Below are 7,303 nucleotides of genomic sequence, written 5' to 3' on the forward strand. Positions count from 1 at the left end.
AAAGAAAAAAGATCTTCCCCTAAAAGCCACTGCTGGTGACACACCCCTGTGGGGTTAGGAGCAGTACCTGTGCCATCCAAGTGCAGCCCAGTTTGCCACCACCAAGTGACCTCCATTCCCAGGGCAGTTATAAAGGCACCTCAGTGCTGTTAATTAGGTTTGGATCACTGAACTACTCCCTCCACCAATTTTTATGATGGACGTACCCACCTAAAACCATAGTGGAAAAATTTTCCACTGAGGAAATCCCATGAACAGATGGGGTACATGTGAGCCTGCTCAGGCTTGGTTTTACCCACTAAACTCCACGTCCCAACAGCAGCTGAGCCAGCCCCGGCTCCTGACCGCATCTGATGCAGCAACAACCACAAGATGTGAGCAGAGGGGGAAGCCAGGCTGTCAGAGCAGCCTGGAAAATTAAGGATTATTACTAAGGACTAAGGATTGCCATGATAGGATCCCCATGTTTGGTCGGCAATCTTGCTATTTCTGACCAGAAAGCCTTGCAGAGGCAGGGGAGCACCTGACTAATCATTGCCTTGTGCCTTCCCAGGGCATCCCTTGTGCCCCTCATCACGCTCTCCTGCAGGAGCTGGCGCGCAGGATGTGGGATGAAGGCCAGGACCATGCCGGATGAGTGGTTGGTTTTACCACCGCAGCACCTCAGAGCTGCAAGTGACACAGACAACAGCGGAGGCTGATTCCCCAGTAAGAGCCTCCCTTCATGAAATAACCAGTTCCCCCTGAGGCTACAGAGTCCTGCAACCCCAGGCACAGCCCACACCACACTCCTCCCGTGCCCCTGAACAAGGCATCCTGAGCAGCCTTTCCCCCATCAGCAGCAAAGGCCAGATCTGAGTGTTTTTACAGTTAATAAAAAAAAAAAGTCCTGGCAGGAAAAATAAGCCTGCCCATTCCAGGCTCTTTTTATACATCAGACGGCAGCAAAAATAGATGGGAGAGGGAGTGAACCCACTTCTCCCCCTCCCTCCATCCCCCCAAGTGGGTCAGCTATAAAAGTAAAACCAAATCTTAATCCAAGGCCATGAACATATTGCAGTTTCTCTGCAAAGCAGATGACGGTTCTTAATGCAAAAATATATAAGACCGAGCCCCAAACTGCAGCGAGCCCATTTGGAATTTCCTTTATTAAACCCTCTATCACGCAAAACGCTTCTCTCCCAAGGCGGCAAGCGCTGCAATAAAGCTGCCAAGGTGATATTTTATGGTTTCAAGAGATTTCCAGCACACTATAATCCTTTGCTTGGGGAATCTCCCAAAGCGAAATGGATCCCGAAGTGGCGGGGAGTGAGGAGGCACATGGATTTGGGGATCCAGGGGGAAAGAAAGCTGCTCCTCTCCTCCCGTCTGCAACAGGGAGCAGAGGGAGAAGGGCAGAGGAGCCAAAGAAAATCTTGAAGCAAATGCCCATTTTTCCACAAAACCACAGAGTATTTTTCCGTGTTAAACACCCTGAAACCTCACCTATGCTTTCGCGGCGTAAACGGGGATTTAAAGTTCCTCACACATGTGGCGCTTGGCAGAACTCGGTAATTAAAAACCCGCAAGTGCCCTGAGCATATTGTAGGATGGGAGCCAAATTGGTCAGCCCTTGATGAATGATTTACAAGGCTGCAAAGTGACATTTTATTTCTTTTTTTATTCCCCTCCCCATCACCGCTGCTAAGGTAAACACCGAGGCACCTTTAGCCCTGTGAAGCGATGGGAATGCAGCCGTGGCTGGAGCAGCTCTGTAAAACACTTGGGCGTGCCAGAAATGAAAGAAAAAAGGGGAAAAAAGACAGCAGGAACAACTTTTCCAAACCTTAAGGGTGAGCACCCAAACCCTAAGGGTCAGCGCCCAAACCCAAGGGCTATCCAGCACCCATTTCCAGGACTTTTTTGGCCACGCAACTCCTCCCACATGGTTTATATTCACCATTTTGTCCCAGAAACTCTTTTTAGGGACTCTTAGTTGCAGTTTGCTTTCGAAAGCTCTTTCCTTAGGTGAATTATCTAAAACCCATCGAGTCTCCCTGGTGCAGATACAATGTGCAGTTGCCACAGAAGCTGGCCAAAAGGGGCATGGAACTGCTGTGCCACCACGTCCAAGCTGGTACTGAACCAGAAGCACATCAGCCACATGAAGGTCCCCATTGGCATGTGATACCCTGAATTTCCTTCCACCAAAGCACATGGAAACCACTGCCAGAAATGAGCCAGGACAGCTCTGGCAATGCTGGCACGCCAGCTCATTTGCCTTTAGTAAGATGGCAAATTTTCTCCACGTTGGAAATCAATATATATGTGTTCCTGGGGCGCACATGTATAGCTATATACACAAACACACATATGTATTTTTAATTCCCTGCCACATACGTTGGTATTTTCCTCTTTTTTTGGTGGAAGCCAGCGGAATGATGACAATCTGGATCACCGTGTTTCGCTTCCAAACCAAAGCTCTCAGTTAACACACCGGCCTGGTACGCCAGCAGATGCCGTCTAAGCCTTTAAATCGCACACTAATTGCACTAATTGAGCTAACAGTCTCTGTTTCGTCTCCCTACCCTGAGTCAACCAGCATCTTCTGGTACTGCTGTAGAGATCCAAGCTGTTGACTGTAGTGTTATTTTGTCAGCCATTAAACGATTCATCAGAGTCATTAATTGATTTATTACCGCTGCCTGCGAGTATAGCTTTGCAAATAAAGAAGGATGGAGGTCAGGAGGCAATAGAAATCGGACAAAACAGCACAGCCAGGAGCTGGGCACTTGAATTATCGACAGGAGCCCGCTTGCGCAGGACCGCTGGCATCAGGTTATGGAGGAAAAAAAAAGGGAAAAAAGGAAAAGATGTGCTGCAAAGCCGGTTAGGGTCTTCAGCTGCAATCTATGCAGGATGTAAAAGGGCTATTAAAACCATCTTGTTTTCTTAACCCAATCCTTCAGGAGAAACCAGGTTATTCCGCTGTATTAACTGTGCTGAAGAGCAGCAGGGAAGAGGCACTGGCGTGGCTGCCTCACACAGCTCCCCAGCCTCTGGAGCATCCCCACCAGCACTTTGGTGTCACCCACATTTGCTTTCCCAGGCCGGCTGAGCCGGGAACACAACTCACCTGCGCTGTCCCACAGCCCTGGGAGGAGCTGCGGTCCGGTGCTTTTATTTATTTACTTTCTTTACTGCAGGGTTTAGGGCTTTGCTGGGCGTGAGGGCTTGCTGCGAGCAGGGTGCGGCGAGCCGTTTCCTGCCCCCCGCCCTGCCGCACGCTCGGCCCCAGAGCAGCCGTGAGGCACCACCGAGGCCCCACGAGGGTTTTGGGGGCTGAATTTAGAAACCAGAGCAGGTGGGTTGAAATCACCGTCACCACCAGAACGTTGCTGCTCCCAGCCCCCAGCTCCAGGGTACCCGCCTAATAAAAGGCAGTACCCTACAAGAGAGGGCTTGGGAAGCTAAGGAACTTTCTGGATGTGCTGTCCACACACAGGGCTGCTGCAAGGGATTCTTCCTCCTAATCCCCATTGCTGGACATTGAAGAGCAGCTTGAAGGTGGGCGAAGGCACTGCACCCCATCCTGCAGGGCTCTCAGTGTCATGGTGAGACAATGGTGGCAATGGTGGCCAAGCCTCAGCTCACCACCTACCCAAAAACCTGCCATGCTTCACCAACACAAGCAATGGTTAACAGAAACCATCTATGAAAACCAGGTTCCAACTGGTGGTAGTAACTCTGCCATTAAATTCAAGCTGGTGTCCCCACTGCATGCTCTAGGAGACCATCTTGCCCCAGCATCCCATGCTGGCTTTCACCAAACACTTATTTTTAATAAAAATAACCTGCCAACAGTGGTGCAAGGTGCTGTCAGGCAACGGAGAGGGTGCTCCATTCGTGGGAAGCACCACCAGCACTGGCTGCTCGGCCAGCCACAGCCTCCATCAACCTAGCAGTGAGATGGGGAGAGCAAAAACACCTTCATGGCACAGACCTAGAACCAAACTAAGGGTGGCTGGGTATTTCCTTTTTGAGCTCCAGCTGTTTTTGCCCTCTCTCTCCTCTCCAGAAGAGAGGATTTTGGCTGCATCTCACACCTCGCAGCCACTATGGGAGCAGCTGCCTTGGGTAGGAGCATGCGGGGGTGCTCAGGACGTGCTGGTGATCTGGTATCTATCTGTCTCCTTTGATTTTATTTTTTTGCCTAGAGCACAGGCTTTGGAGCCTAAAGAAGAAACCAGCGTGCGGGTCAGGACTTAAGCAGGCTGCGTAAACAGGTAATACGGAATTTAATTGGACTCCAGTTAAGCCTTTTCATCTCGTTAAAGCTGCCTTCATCTTATATAGCCAGGTTTTAAATTTAATAATAGAACCCTCCCACACCTCAGAGTAACCCGATTAACACCACAGAGGACGACATGCCGACCGCTTCCTCCGGACCCAGCCCTCAGATCCTCTCCCACATCAGCCCCCTCCGCGGGTTGGTGCCAGCGCCTGTGTTGCATCAACGTGCACCAAAATAAATAGAACACCAGCCTGCTGCAGGTTCTGAGAGTGCAACTGCCAGCCCATGTGCCAGCAGCAGGCGCCCACTGTGGCACCCACTTCAAAACCACGGCACCTGCAGAGCCTCTCGGGTGGGCTCAGCGTGTTTTTGGGGCACGCTGTGCTTGCCAGCTGGGGTATGCCACACCATCCTGCTTCCTCCAGTGCAAGCCACTTGGCTGGATGCTCCAGAAGACAAAACAAACCAGTTTTGGTTTATTTTAGGGTAAGAGGAGGTAAAAGAACATTGGGATGAAGCTTTGTGCATTTGCCAGATACAAAAAAAACCTCCAAAACAGATTAAATGGGCTCATAGCAGTATCACCAAACCACCCAAAAGCCATCACGGTGTTCCCATAGGACATCATGCTGTGCATACAGGTTCAGCTTAATTAGACTTCTGCAACACCACAAGCTTTTTGTGCTTATTTTAAATCCATCACCTGTGAGCCACCTGGCACACAAAGCTCCAGCATACACCCTGGTTGGGAACAGCCACGCTCAGCCACTTTTTCCCTCTCCTTTACGGAGAAAGAAACAACCCCCAGCCCCGTATTTTCCTTGAGCCTTAAAAAAAAAACATTAAAAAAAGGCACAACAGTTGAATGGTGTTTCAAGCTAATACGGGTTTTTTTGTTGGTTTTTTTTCCCCCCTCCCTTGTAAAGGATAATCTGAGACAGCAGCTCCGGCCACGAAACAATAGGATTTTAATCTCTTAAGTCGGCGTCCCCCTTATCCCCGGGAAGGAAACCCCTTCAGTCATTTACAAGTTTGTAAATAAGGCTCTTGGTAGCATCTCGCGGACATCTGCTCCGCCAGCCCGCCAGCGTTCCTGCTAACATTTACAAACATCCTTCCACAAACACCCAGCGCGCTCTGCTGAGCTGGCTTTCTCTAAATATATCCCAAGGAAATAACTTGGCAGGGCTGCAAAAATTTCACAGCGACCGAATTAAAGGGGGGGTGGAGAGTGGGGGGGGATAAGCATAGGAGGTGTAAAACAGACTAAACGCAGTCAGGCTCTGTTTTGCACACGCGTGTGTACAGGGAGGTTTACAAAGGGAAACTTGTGGGAAGTGAAGCCGGGCTTGCTGGAAGTGCTTCCCCTGACTCAGGAAGGGTTTTGCAGAGGACAGCACTCCAGGGCTTCACACCATGTGGTGGGTGTATAGATTCACCCCAACCCTGCTATTTAGGGATGCTTTGCCATGGGCAGCCCAGAGTGCCCCCTTATCCCTGGCTTGGAGTGAAGGTGAAGCCGATGGTCCTGGCCTTCCCACTGCCAGCATCTTGCCCGGCACAAGATCCAGGTCCAGCTACACCTTAAAACCAGTGTATGAACCCTCCCCACTGCCAAACAGCTTAAATGGATCCCATGCAATTAGCACCCTGGAAAATGCTGTAAATACACAGGTATTAATTACTATCAATTCTCCTCTAATAATTCCAGCGACAGGCCAGGCTCTTTTCCAGCAATCAATACCATCCATTTCAGGGTCTACCTGCCAAAAAAGTGATATAAAATAATTATATAAAATTTTCATTAGATAATGCAATTGCTTAGGACTATTAATCTACTGCTCATCTATCAGTGTGGGATGCTCAGCTCTGTGAGGGCCACCCGGCAGCTCCTTGCACTAACAACCCGCACTCCCTTCTGCACTGGACACTCCGTGGCTCCACTGAAACTTGCTCCTGATGTACCCACACAAGACTTTATGGAAAGCCCACAGATTAATTTCAGATTTTAAAAAACATCACAATTTTTAAAACCAAGAGGGAAATGATCCCAGCAAGCAAAGCTGCTGGGAGAGGTGATTTCCTGGAGTTTGCTACAAAGTTGTCATAGTTAAGCTCCACAGGACTTTACTCCCAGTGATGTCCCTTGCTCCATGCTGCAGTTTCTGGGGTGTAACTACGTGGGACTGCATGGCTAGACGCTCAGTGGCACGTGCACCAGCTCACCTTCCATCCTTCCCTTAAGCATCAGAGCTAAAATCAAGTCCTCTCTCCTACCAGCCTTTGAAAAGATCATATTAAGGAAAATACTGCCTCCCTCTCAAAAAACTAGTAATAATGTGGTGATGAGGTGCAGGGGAGGCTGCTGATGTTGGCAGCTGGACTTCTGCTTCCCAGCGCCTGCTCTTCTCTGCTCCTCTGCCTTCTTCCAGATTGAAACTGCCAAGTGCGTTTTGGAAGGGGTTGTAAGAAAAGCTAGATTTAAACTGGTAATCTAATTCAAGAAGGAAAAATAATAATAATAACCCGTGACTTTAGAAAAACGCCACGCCACTGCACCACGTGCATTTGAAGAAAACTAGTTTTAACTTGTCCAAAGGATTTACTGACAACTAACGAGGATATTGCCAATCCCATTGGAAAAACACCTCAAAGGCATCCAGAGTCCGGCAGCAATTTCCCCATTAAAGATGGGTGCAGATTACAAATTCATTTTTCAAAAAAACCCCCAAATTCGTGCCACCTTGTGTTTCAGCCGGTTGATGTCATCGGTTGCTCTTTGCAATCAAAAACAACACAAAACAAGCTGTGAGTTTGCTTGGGCAGTCAGCGATGCCTGGTAACTAACCCTCAAGAGAACCCAGGGAAGGGGGTGAGACCCCCTTTCCCGGCAACTGCCTTTGCAGTGCAGCAGGAAACACCGTGACCTCCCCGGAAGAACATCCTTTTCCATTGTCTGGGCAGTTGGATGCTGTGGGATGGAGCACTGACACCCCAGCACAGCATCCAGCACTTCCCACCCCCAATCCC

General features: G+C 49.4%; 1 protein-coding gene across 1 annotated transcript in view; it reads right to left on the minus strand.

The window, feature by feature from the left end:
• SSBP3 (single stranded DNA binding protein 3) overlaps nt 1-7,303 on the minus strand; it is a gene marked incomplete at its 5' end in the record, with an annotated part of 53,141 nt that overhangs the window by 18,205 nt on the left and 27,633 nt on the right. The gene's annotated exons all lie outside the window — the stretch shown is intronic.

The sequence above is a fragment of the Corvus brachyrhynchos genome, unplaced genomic scaffold, assembly GCF_000691975.1.
Source record: "Corvus brachyrhynchos isolate BGI_N302 unplaced genomic scaffold, ASM69197v1 scaffold34, whole genome shotgun sequence".
NCBI lineage: Eukaryota > Metazoa > Chordata > Aves > Passeriformes > Corvidae > Corvus > Corvus brachyrhynchos.